Source organism: Oncorhynchus keta, chromosome 1 (assembly GCF_023373465.1).
Source record: "Oncorhynchus keta strain PuntledgeMale-10-30-2019 chromosome 1, Oket_V2, whole genome shotgun sequence".
Classification (NCBI taxonomy): domain Eukaryota; kingdom Metazoa; phylum Chordata; class Actinopteri; order Salmoniformes; family Salmonidae; genus Oncorhynchus; species Oncorhynchus keta.
The window spans coordinates 74670282-74683819 of NC_068421.1; the positions used below are offsets into that span (position 1 = coordinate 74670282).

Genomic DNA, 13538 nt, shown 5'->3' on the forward strand with positions numbered 1-13538 from the left:
TCCAACCAGTTTTCCCCACCATTCCATGTATTCAGAAAGACCAGAGGGAAAAAAACTCGTTCCTCCATTCTGTCTGTCACTCAGCCGTGCAGCTCAACGGAATCGCGATTGGCTAAAAGTCGACGGAGTCGGTCATAACAGTAGGTTAATGTTAATTAAAATAAAATTTTAATGACTTTATACCCATGAAAAGCACGACGACTCGATTTCAGCGGACTTCAAGATACTTTATCGACTCCAAGAAGCAATGAAAACAGATTTTTCGAAAATTGTGCAGCCCAAGAACTCTTAAGATTTTGCGCTTGGAACAGAGGCCAGCCATAAAGCAGGTGAGTGCAGAGCTATCGGGGTTCGATTAATGAGAACAGAATATACATCATTCTAATTCTATAGGCGTTAAGAGCACATGTAATTTAACTTCTACAGATTATAGTTGGTATGGATGTGTAGGATTAGGATACCTGCCTTTTTGTTACACGTCGGGTTTATCTCAATCCTGCCTGTGTGATGCCGTTGTCTTGCCATATGGTCAGTCTCTTATCCCAAGTGGGTTTAAGCAAATGTGTAGCATCACTGTTTTACTCCAGCGCCAGCATAGTATATGTTCTTGTAATATATACATGTTTTTGTAATTACATAGTAATGGGTTTTTTGCTGTTGGGTAGAACAACTTGATGTTATCATTTATGCTGTCTTCTACAGAGGAACTCAGACCCACACATGTCTGGGGTTGAATAAAACACTAATAATAATCTTTAATAATAAATCAATGTAGGCCAATCTCTACCTTATGTTTGTGTGTGGTGCCTTGAGGGTTAGCACACACTGCTGATATCAGCCTTTTCTGAATGAAATGTGATGAGTCAGAATTTGTGACTGTTGATGTGTATGTAGTTGCAGAGACAGTGCAAGGATACATTGACAGATCTGGAACTTGCTCTGTGTTCAATGTTTTAAGATTTTTTTTTTTTTTTTTTTTTTTCATCTCTGCTAAATGGTAAATCTAGATATTTTTTAAATCTTTGGTAAATGGTAAATATAGATATTTTTTTAATCTCTGGTAAATGGTAAATATAGATCTTTTTTTAAATCTCTGGTAAATGGTAAATATAGATCTTTTTTAAATCTTTGGTAAATGGTAAATATAGATATTTTTTTAATCTCTGGTAAATGGTAAATATAGATATTTTTTTCCATCTCTGCTAAATAGTAAATCTAGATATTTTTTAAATCTTTGGTAAATGGTAAATATATATATATTTTTTAATCTCTGGTAAATGGTAAATATAGATATTTTTTTCCATCTCTGGTAAATGGTAAATATAGATCTTCATCTTCTCGGGAAGATGCTATATCTAGAACCTTAAAGGGTTATTTGGCTCTCTCCATAAGAGAACCATTTGAAGAACCCATTTTGGTTCCAGGTAGAACCCTTTTTGGTTCCAGGTAGAACTCTTTTGGGTTCCATGTAGAACCCTTTCCATAGAGGGTTCTACGTGGAACAAAAAATGGTTCTACCTGTAACTAAAAAGGGTTATCCTATGGGGACAGCTGAAGAGCTGTTTTGTAACCCTTTTTTCTAAGAGTGTATGAATGCTGTTTTACCAGTCTGGTCTGGTTGAGCCTGTAAGGTACTGTGCCCAGTTCAGACACCTGCACTGTCACGTCCAATACTTTTTAAGATGACCTGTAATGGAATTAACAAGAATAACACATCTTCTTTAACTGTTGCCAAAGTTGACTTGAAAGCAGTAACCTTGGTTCAGAATGATGTCTGTCTGAAAGGCCTGATGAAGATTCACCATTATTAGTGTGTCAGTGTTCTTTGCCCACTAGACTTACAGTACATGTACCAGAAATGAATATATTATTTCACCTTCAAAAGGTCTGAGCCTGTTCATGCCATGCAAGCGTTTTGAATGTAGAAATGTAATGTCATTATATAAGAAACCACTGCTGTAGATATTTAAGGTGAATTAAAAGGTCAGGCGAGAAGTGGAGTAACCACCTGTGACTTTGTGTCCCAAATGGCACCCTATTATGTATTATTGAATAGAGCCCTAATGCACTAGCCTACATAGGGAATAGGGATCTTTTTGGGATGCAGTTTTTGAATCAGTTTGAAGTTCCTGTGATTCTGACAGGTTCTAGTTCCCCCTGCCTTAATCTGGTTTGATGATTCAGTTAACATGGCATGAAATGAACAGAGATGAAACTACACATAAGGGATAACAAGGGGATGATTGTTATTTTCCTTAATTCTCTGCCCCCATGCCCCTCTCCCACTCTTCTATTCGTCAACGCCAGTTACACTGGCAAGCCACAGCTATTGGTTTAATATGAGGAGGAACATCCTTTGTTTGGTTTTGTCTGTCAACCAACCCTTGTTAGAGCCTATCAGAGTCATGAACTTTGTGTGTGTGTGCAGTGGTGGAAAAATGACCCAATTGTCACACTTGAGGAAAAGTAAAGATATCTAAATAGAAAATGACTCAAGTAAAAGTGAGTCACCCAGTAAAATATTACTTGAGTAAAAGTCTAAAAGTATTTGGTTTTAAATATACTTAAGTATCAAAAGTATATGTAATCACTAAAATATACTGAAGTATCAAAAGTAAAAGTATAAATCATTTAAAATTCCTTATATTAAGCAAACCAGACGGCACAATTTTCTTGTTTAAAAAATGTCCGCATAACCAGGGGCACCTTCCAACACTAAGACATAATAACAAAATGAAGCCTTCATGTTTAGTGAATCCGCCAGATCAGAGGCAGTAGAGATGGCCAGGGGGGTTCTCTTGATACGTGCTTGAATTGGACCATTTTGCTGCAAAGCATTCAAAATGCGATGAGTACTTTTGGGTGTCAGGAAAAATGAATGGAGAAAAACATGCGTTGTTTTCTTTAGGAATGTAGGGAAGTAAAAGTAGTCAAAAATATAAATAATAAAGTACAGATACGCCCAGAAACGACTTAAGTAGTACTTTAATGTATTTTGGGTGAAGTACTTTACACCACTGTGTATGTGTGTATCAAAGGGATGAAGTTATTCTGACGCTGTAACTGAAGGCAGCACTCTGTTCAACACCAAAAGGCGGATCATGCAGAACGTTAGAATGAAACATTTTTGAGTGGTTTCTACTTAACCAGCTTCATCATAGACAGACTCCTCACAGGTCATTGTATTAGAAAGCATGGTCTACAGGGATGCCTTTGCACTAGGCTACTCCAGTTCATATACCAAACTGCATCCCATAGGGCAGAACTGTCTGAAATGTTCATAAACGGGTTGTAATGATGTTATTTCAAACATCGTTGCCCTCTGGAATTGGGTTATGTTGTAAAGACTATATATATCTGCATGCAGGTTGAAGAAAGCCTATAGGTTTGTCTGTATTCCTGTATGGGTGGCCCCAGTTGAGCATTTGATTCGCAGACAGTCCCAGCAGTGCATCCAGTTTTCAGTGGTCTTTTTGTTGTGTCTCAACAACCCAGTCAGACCCCACTGTGTCATTCATTTGTTTGTGAACTCATCTGTTCCCTTGGCTGTGTTGTTTTTACTCTCAGTCTCTGAAAGCGTTTTGAGTTCCTCAAGCAGCCAGATGAGAGATTATGCTGTGCCCTGCCATTGTGTGGGCCTACAGTGGTTAGAAAGGTCAGTGTATGGAACAACCAGCCAGACATACTGAACACTGACTACAACAATAACACTCAATTCTAAAGCTTATTTGAACTAATGTCCACTGAATATGGTGATGGGTTTTAGGGATTATTGTCGATCCAATTTGAGGAAAGGTTTAGTGATTTATGAGACGTTACAGTCAGTAATATGTGATTAAACCTGCTGAATCACAGAGGAATGACAAACAGCTTGTCATAGCAGGAAGCAACCAAAACAGGGTTAAAACGGACAATTTCACCTTTCCCCCTGGGGCTCCGAAAGCGTAGCTCTTTTATCTGGAACGGGGCAGAATGATGACGTCATAGGTAGCGTTGCCTGGACAACTGAGCAGTGTAGATGGAATTAAAAGCCTCCATGCCATTCCTCATCTGTATCATTGGGTTAGCAGGGCGTCTCCTATTCATTCACACCAACAGATACACACACACACACACACACACACACACACACACACACACACACGCACACAAGAACAACATACACGACACGTGCACACGTGTCTGTATGTTGTGTGTTATTTGTGTGCGCGTTGTGTGTGTGTGTGTGTGTGTGGAACGAACAGCTGACTGAAGACAGGACAGCCGGGTGTTTGTGCGGTTGAGTCCGTTTCTGCGATAACATTGACTCTTAACAACGTGATGAAACTTTGTTGCCCCTTGCTGGAACCAGCAAAGTGTTGTACCAAAGGATGAAAATGGGCTTAGAAACTCTAACCCTGGAAATTTGACTGATAAACTCATGCGTACACTCGCAATGTCTGCCTGGTATTGTGATGCAATATTGGCCATCGTAATGTAGCATGTTCATTCAAATGATGTTAACTGATGTGACTCATGCAATGGAGTCTATTTTTTGCAACGTCAGTTGAGTTGAACCAACAAATCACATATTGATGGGTACACTTCCTGGTTTTACTTCCTGCTTCGCTCCTATGGGTACACTCGCAATGGCCACCAGTCCACCCATTATGCCATAATGTTTTTGCTATTTGAACGGTTATTAAGGAGACCCCGGTTATTTGGCTGACCAATTACCACCATCCAAAATTCCATTACCGTTACAGCCCTACTGTAACGTCGACGCAGGGAGTCAGGTGCAGTTAGTGAGTTTAATATTAACGAACATAGAAGGATCCAAAACAAGAGAAACGTCTGACAAGAAAACATCACCAATACTGTTTGATAATAAAAGAGTGTTATATAAAGGTTAAGTAATCAGGGAGTAATGCAGTTCAGGTGTGAGTAAAGATGGGTTGCCAGGACCGGGGTTTAGTAGAACGGCGATGTCGAGCGCCTGGGCGCGGGAGTAGACGTGACACCTACGTTGTGCTCTCTAGTGGAACACAGGTGAAAATGAATGATATTTAAAGAGACTAGTCCACTTGGAGTGGTGTGTGTGTGTGTGACTGTGGGTGTAGGGTGGGGTGGGGGGGTGGGGTGATGGAAGGAAGTTATTTTTGGAAGCCGACATCAGTGTGACGTTGGGGGCCAATCTGGTGCTGTTGTTGGAGTGCCATTCTGTTGTGTCTGAGTTAATGAATGAGATTTATTATAATTCCAAGCCCTGCTGCTCTGTATGCCCAAACCTGTTCAACCCAATAGGGGCAGGTCATACTGCATCATAATAACAGTACATGATTCTGTTCACAGCTTCACTCTTTAAAGCTTCACCCTTTAAAGGCACACCCACTAGCCTTTCTTGAACTTGTGATTACTGTACAGAATGAATAACACACACAATTGTGTCTAAAAACAAACAAATGCCAATCAGGGCGTCTGTTCTTCTTCTTCATCTCTGACTTCATCTCTGATCCCCCCAGTTCTCCAAAACTAAAACAGACAAGTGTTAGGGCCACACTGTTGACTGGATGCAAAGGAGTGTGTGTTGTTTGTGTGTGTGTGTGTGTGTGTGTGTGTGTGTGTGTGTGTGTGTGTGTGTGTGTGTGTGTGTGTGTGTGTGTGTGTGTGTGTGTGTGCGTGCGTGCGTGTGTGTGTGTTTGTGTGTGTGTGTGTTGTGTGCAGTGCTTTTTATAAGTACATGGAGTAGCCAGCCAAATAGGAAAAGTTGCCGGCCAGGGAGTTCCTGTCTGGGGGGGCATGCCCCCCACAATATTTGTTTTGCAGAACAAGCTCTATTTTGGTGGCCTCTGGTACATTCTAATGCCTTGATTCCAGCTGAAATACACAGCTGCATTATTGAATACTTGTGTCAGCTAGAGATGACGAGCAGGAGCTTGCAGGGATTTGTAGTCTTCCATGATGTCTACTTTGATGCTAATTAGCATGTTTGAATCTGAGAGTAAATAGAGCTGAAATATATTGATAAAAGTCACCTTGTCCGAGAGACGTCACGCCAGGGTAATCCTACGCAAAACACATCCCTTATTTTAAGTGTTTCTAAAATCCCCTATGGGAAAAATGAATTGTGCAAAAACGATTGGAACCATGTCCCTGCTTGACCGCTAGGTTTTATGGGTATTATGACACCTCCACTGTTGCCTCTATTGCCATATGGGAACCTAAATATTTTTGAATTACTGGTAGATAATGTGTCCTTCTTGGAATATTCAGAAAGAACAACGCCATGACTGCATCCCAAATGGCACCCTATTATTCCCTTTATAATTAATTACTTTTTTCCCCCTTTCAAGTTGATACAAGGAATGAAAATGTAAACTTTGTCGTTATCATGAAGAGTTTTTTTTAGTCTCAAGCCTTCTAGAGACACCAAAAGTGGGGCCTATCATCATATTTGAATCACTGAAGTAAAATAATAGTGTAGTATTTGAACGTTGCTAGCCATGACACTTTATGACCTGTTATTTTGTTTAAACGTTTCATCTGGAGTGGCACTCTCTCTGGTCTCCATGACGAGTTTCCTGCCCGCTTCCTAGTGATCCAGAAACCCACAAATGGCCCCAGCCCTTTAGAGAAGTAGCTGGGTGGCATTTTACACACAAACACGCACATGCTCAAAGTCTCCTCTGACTGTAACTGTAACTCTCTTAACCATTCCAGTAGGGACGAGGCTACTCTTGTCTTATTCTCCTGTGTTTCCTTCCCAGTGACCCATAAAACAAAACAATGCCTCTGATACTGAATACTTGCTTTGCTATGTCTGTTGCTCCGTTGCTGTAGCCCGCTCCAACTAACTGACCTATCTTTGACCCATTAAACAACAAATCTCCCTGATACTGAATTCTTGATTCGCTCTGTCTGTTACGGTTTACTCAAAATGTTCGTAGATGTTTGCCCGAAACAAATTGCTCCATTTATGTCCTGAACATTTAAGCCATTTAAGCTCAGATGGACCCAAAGTGCTAAACACTGCAGGCTTACTACACCCACACTAAGAAGAAAAGCTTATATCCAGAACCTAAACACTGCAGGCTTACTACACCCACACTAAGAAGAAAAGCTTATATCCAGAACCTAAACACTGCAGGCTTACTACACCCACACTAAGAAGAAAAGCTTATATCCAGAACCTAAACACTGCAGGCTTACTACACCCACACTAAGAAGAAAAGCTTATATCCAGAACCTAAACACTGCAGGCTTACTACACCCACACTAAGAAGAAAAGCTTATATCCAGAACCTAAACACTGCAGGCTTACTACACCCACACTAAGAAGAAAAGCTTATATCCAGAACCTAAACACTGCAGGCTTACTACACCCACACTAAGAAGAAAAGCTTATATCCAGAACCTAAACACTGCAGGCTTACTACACCCACACTAAGAAGAAAAGCTTATATCCAGAACCTACTAGTTATTTTTTTATTTCGCGCCTTTGTCCCACTACACCAAATGCGATCACGACACGCAGGTTAAAATATCAAAACAAACTCTGAACCAAATACATTAATTTGGGGACAGGTCGAAAAGCATGAAACCTTTATGGCAATTTAGCTATCTAGCTTGCTGTTGCTTGCTAATTTGTTCTGGGATATAAACACTGAGTTGCTATTTTACCTGAAATGCACAAGGTCCTCTACTCTGACAATTAATCCACACATAAAACGGTCAACCAAATCGTTTCTAGTCTTCTCTCCTCCTTCTAGGCTTTTTCTTCTCTTGACTTTACATTGCAATTGGCAACTTTCACAAATGAGGTGTATTACCGCCACCGACCTCATTCGTCTTTCAGTCAGCCACGTGGGTATAACCAATGAGGAGATGGCACGTGGGTACCTGCTTCTATAAACCAATGAGGAGATGAGAGGCAGGGCTTGCAGCGCGATCTGTGTCAGAAATAGAACTGACTTCTATTTTAGCCCTTGGCAGACGTTCGTTGGCGCGCGCGAACAGTGTGGGTGCAATAATTTAATAATATAGATTTTACATTTATTTTGCAACGCTCGAGCGGTGAAGTCAGCCTGTAAGGCACCTCTGAGGTGGCTCTGCCCTCTACTGGTGGAAAACAGAATTACTGTATGGCTGTCACCATAGCTGTGTTGCAACGTGTTATCCACATGGTGGTAGTATTGGGCTGTAGTTGAACTTCAATGTTGTGGTCCCAGTGCATAACCCCACACTGGACAGACACCAAGCAACACCTGACAAACAAAGAATTGCATTCATTACAGCATATGTTTCAGTGCATTTGAAGCCTTTTACTTAATTTCTGTATGTTTCTATATCTCTTTACCATCTTGAAATGCTCAACAGTGTGAATAAAATCATGGTAAATACTAATATATATATAATAATACTACTACTTAAATCCAGGTAACTACTAAGTTACCTGGATTTCTACACTCACATATAAAAACAACTTTACTGCAGTGGGCTAAATCAGGATCAGACAGAGTGTTTTTTGGTAGTCTTAAACAAATCTACTTTGAAACAAAAGTATCCACCTCACACACATGGTTATGGGCTTTAGAAAAAGAAGACACCTGTACCATGTCAGATATAGAGTTGAAATTTATTTAATTTTGAGTTTGCATTCCAATATTACACTTTACATACACCACAGAAGACTGAAATATAACAAAACTGTTTGACATAGAAACATTGGATGAAAAAAAAAATGTTTATTACTTATGAAATTATGAAAAATATTTAATAACATTCCATCCATGAGGTCATTGGAGGGTGATTTGATCATTTGACTGCAGGAAAAGGGGCTACCCAAGGCAAGTCTGTAAATGCCAACATCTTGATCACTGATCGTTAGACCTCGAATATTGAATGTAAGAAGGTTGCACACTGCATGATAGTGTCTGTTGAATGGTGATGGATTAGGAGAATCCATTGTGGGAACCCCTGGGATAGTGGAGTACCACAGTCTCTCATGCAGAATACATGTGGCAGCTTGGCTCGACCCTGTAGGAAATCACTTAAGGTATGTTCTCACTCAGGTACAGCTGGCCTGGTGACTAGCCCCATGGGAGCGTGCATTGTGTGTACTGTGTCAGTGTCCCTCCCATGTAATTGCAGTGGAGGAGTGAGAGGGTAGATGTGCAGGTGTTCAACAATAGCTCTTTCTCCTGCATGGAGGACTAGACAGGTGTGAGGCTGGATGGGCTAGCCAGGCCTCTTTCTGCCTCTCCTCTCTGCACAGACTGAAGAGGGGACCCATGTCTTTGGCCTGAATGCTGATGGATGTTTTAATGTCATCAGCCTTGCATTGACTGAAGCCTCTTCCAAATCACCTTTGACTCCTTGCAGTTTTTTGAAGATGACAAGAAACAGCTGTCATTCCTGTTAGAATTGGCTTACATTTACAACTTTTGTCTTGTTTTTTAAAAGAGTAAGGCATGTGTTGCTCATGTAAAGTTAAAGTGGTTGTCTGGTTATCATACCATGCATACTGTAGTAGTGGTGTCATGATCATGAGAATCCAGCTGCAATCTACTGTTTTAGAAGCTACTGTTACCAAACCCTTGATACGATTGATTTAGTCATGTGAACCTCTCTGAACTCTCACAATTCCATAATGCCAAGGTTCACACTAATGGGAATACGTACTGTTCTGCACAGGATATCCTGGAGTAGTGTATGTGTCAGGCAGAGTAAATAGAATAGAATAGTTTATGTGAGGCTATGAGAACTTGAGCGCACTCTCTCTCTCTGTCTCTCTCTGTCTCTGTGTCTCTGTGTGTGTGTGTGCAGTGATGAATCTATGTATAGGATGTGGTGTATACGTTACTGTATTGTACATTATTGCATTGTTGTCCTACACACTCACGGCCTAGCCCTCCCTAGGCATGTGTTTCCATCCTGTTCAATAAGCCTACGCTCATATATGGGCATCCCATCCTCCTCCTGCGCTCTAGGTTCACTTCCTGCCCCCCTTCCCCCCACGCTCGCTCCCTGTTAGCCAAGGGTGACGCAGACATACAGGCGTGGTCTCCCAAAGGAGGAAGTGATGTGGTTGACATTCTCCTTTAATCACCACTTTTAAAACCTTTGTTTTGCACTGATTCCCTTGCACACTCACTAGACTTTACGCACACACTGACACATACTACACTGACACCCCAACACACACACACACACACACACACACACACACACACACACACACACACACACACACACACACACACACACACACACACACACACACACACACACACACACACACACACACACACACACACACACACACACTGTACGCTCAGACACACAAACACACATGCAAATTGACACCACACACACACACACACTGTACGCTCAGACACACAAACACACATGCAAATTGACACCACACAAACACACATAGACACACTTTCACACTTCCCATACGCTGCTGCTACTCTGTTTATTATACACTGCTCAAAAAAATAAAGGGAACACTTAAACAACACAATGTAACTCCAAGTCAATCACACTTCTGTGAAATCAAACTGTCCACTTAGGAAGCAACACTGATTGACAATAAATTTCACATGATGTTGTGCAAATGGAATAGACAACAGGTGGAAATTATAGTCAATTAGCAAGACACCCCCAATAAAGGAGTGGTTCTGCAGGTGATAACCACAGACCACTTCTCAGTTCCTATGCTTCCTGGCTGATGTTTTAGTCACTTTTGAATGCTGGCGGTGCTTTCACTCTAGTGGTAGCATGAGACGGAGTCTACAACCCACACAAGTGGCTCAGGTAGTGCAGCTCATCCAGGATGGCACATCAATGCGAGCTGTGGCAGGAAGGTTTGCTGTGTCTGTCAGCGTAGTGTCCAGGGCATGGAGGCGCTACCAGGAGACAGGCCAGTACATCAGGAGATGTGGAGGAGGCCGTAGGAGGGCAACAACCCAGCAGCAGGACCGCTACCGCCGCCTTTGTGCAAGGAGGAGCAGGAAGAGCACTGCCAGAGCCCTGCAAAATGACCTCCAGCAGGCCACAAATGAGGCCGCACAGAGGTACCGAGATGTGTGCTCGCCAGAGGTACCGAGATGAGATCCTCAGACCCCTTGTGATTCCATATGCTGGTGCGGTTGGCCCTGGGTTCCTCCTAATGCAAGACAATGCTAGACCTCATGTGGCTGGAGTGTGTCAGCAGTTTCTGAAAGGGGAAGGCATTCATACTATGGACTGGCCCACCCGTTCCCCAGACCTGAATCCAATTGAGCACATCTGGGACATCATGTCTCGCTCCATCCACCAACGCCACGTTGCACCACAGACTGTCCAGGAGTTGGCGGATGCTTCAGTCCAGGTCTGGGAGGAGATCCCTCAGGATACCATCAGCCTCCTCATCAGGAACATGCTCAGGCGTTGTAGTGAGGTCATACAGGCACGTGGAGGCCACACACACTAGTGAGCCTCATTTTGACTTGTTTTACGGACATTACATCAAAGTTGGATCAGCCTGTAGTGTGTTTTTCCACTTTAATTTTGACTCCAAATCCAGACCTCCATGGGTTGATAAATATGATTTCCTTTGATCATTTTTGTGTGATTTTGCTGTCAGCACATTTTATAAGAATATTTCATTCATTCAGATCTTGGATGTGTTATTTTAGTGTTCCCTTTATTTTTTTGAGCAGTGTATATATGCTGATTGGCTAGTCACTTTTATCCCTACCCACATGTACATACTGTGTTACCTCATTTACCTCAACTGCCTTGTACCCCTGCACATTGATTCTGTACTGGTACTCCTTGTTGTGTTACTAGTTATTTTTTTATTTCGCAAATATTTGTCTTACTTTTTAACTCTGCACTGTTGGGAATGGAGTCATAAGTAAGCATTTCACTGTAGAGTACACCTGTTGTATTCGGCGCATGTGACCAATACAATTTGATTTGATTTGATGACACTCATGCACCCTGTGCACCCTGTTTTGTTGACTTTGGGAGGTGGTGCAGTTTGTCAGCACTAATAGGAACTTAGTAACAAACCATACCTGTCACCGCATGTTCTAGGAAGGAAGAGTTCTTCCCTCTTTGTGGGTTCTCTTCTGCTCATGCATTCTCAATTCAACGCCAAACCCACCACTAGTGTGCGTGGCCAAAGAGCTTTATTTTCATGTCATCCAGCGCCAAACCCACCACTAGTGTGCGTGGCCAAAGAGCTTTATTTTCATGTCATCCAACGCCAAACCCACCACTAGTGTGCGTGGCCAAAGAGCTTTATTTTCATGTCATCCAGTGCCAAACCCACCACTAGTGTGCGTGGCCAAAGAGCTTTATTTTCATGTCATCCAGCGCCAAACCCACCACTAGTGTGCGTGGCCAAAGAGCTTTATTTTCATGTCATCCAGCGCCAAACCCACCACTAGTGTGCGTGGCCAAAGAGCTTTATTTTCATGTCATCCAGTGCCAAACCCACCACTAGTGTGCGTGGCCAAAGAGCTTTATTTTCATGTCATCCAGTGCCAAACCCACCACTAGTGTGCGTGGCCAAAGAGCTTTATTTTCATGTCATCCAGTGCCAAACCCACCACTAGTGTGCGTGGCCAAAGAGCTTTATTTTCATGTCATCCAGCGCCAAACCCACCACTAGTGTGCGTGGCCAAAGAGCTTTATTTTCATGTCATCCAGCGCCAAACCCACCACTATTGTGCGTGGCCAAAGAGCTTTATTTTCATGTCATCCAGCAAACCCACCACTGTCAAAGAGCTTTATTTTCATGTCATCCAGTGCCAAACCCACCACTAGTGTGCGTGGCCAAAGAGCTTTATTTTCATGTCATCCAGCGCCAAACCCACCACTAGTGTGCGTGGCCAAAGAGCTTTATTTTCATGTCATCCAACAAATGTAAACACCTGACGTTTGCTAAACGGCATTGACATTGGAACTGGATTGGAACTGGTGTTTTGGTTAGATGACGACATGAAAATAGAGCTCTTTGGGCACGCACACCAAATCAAATTCAAATCAAATGTTATTTGTCAAATGTGCCGAATACAACCGTGAAATGCTTACTTTACCCGCCATTAACCAACAATGCAGCTCAAGAAATAGAGTTAAGAAAATATTTGCTATATAAACTAAAGTAAAACATTAAATAAAAAGTAAAACAATAACATAACCATAACAAGGCTATTTACAGGGGGTACCAGTACCGAGTCAATGTGCGGGGGTACAGGTTAGTCACGGTCATTTGTACATGTAGGTAGGGGTATAGTGACTATGCATAGATAATAGACAGTGAGTAGCAGGGGGGTCAATGTACATTGTCCGGGTGGACATTTGATTAATTGTTCAGCAGTCTTATGGCTTGGGGGTAGAAGCTGTTAAGGAGTCTTTTGGACCTAGACTTGGCGCTCCAGTACTGCTTGCCGTGCAGGAGCAGAGAGAACAGTCTATGACTTGGTTGACTGGAGTCTTTGACAATTTTTGGGGGCTTCCTCTGACATCGCCTAGTACAGTGGGGCAAAAAAGTATTTAGTCATTCC

At 42.1% G+C, this 13538-nt stretch overlaps 1 protein-coding gene across 1 annotated transcript in view; it reads left to right on the top strand.

The window, feature by feature from the left end:
• gng12b (guanine nucleotide binding protein (G protein), gamma 12b) overlaps positions 1-13538 on the top strand; it is a 69615-nt gene continuing 56077 nt past the window's right edge. The window contains exon 1 of the mRNA XM_035785581.2: positions 1-329. The gene's annotated coding sequence lies outside the window, so the exon portion shown is untranslated. The remainder of the gene's footprint in view (positions 330-13538) is intronic.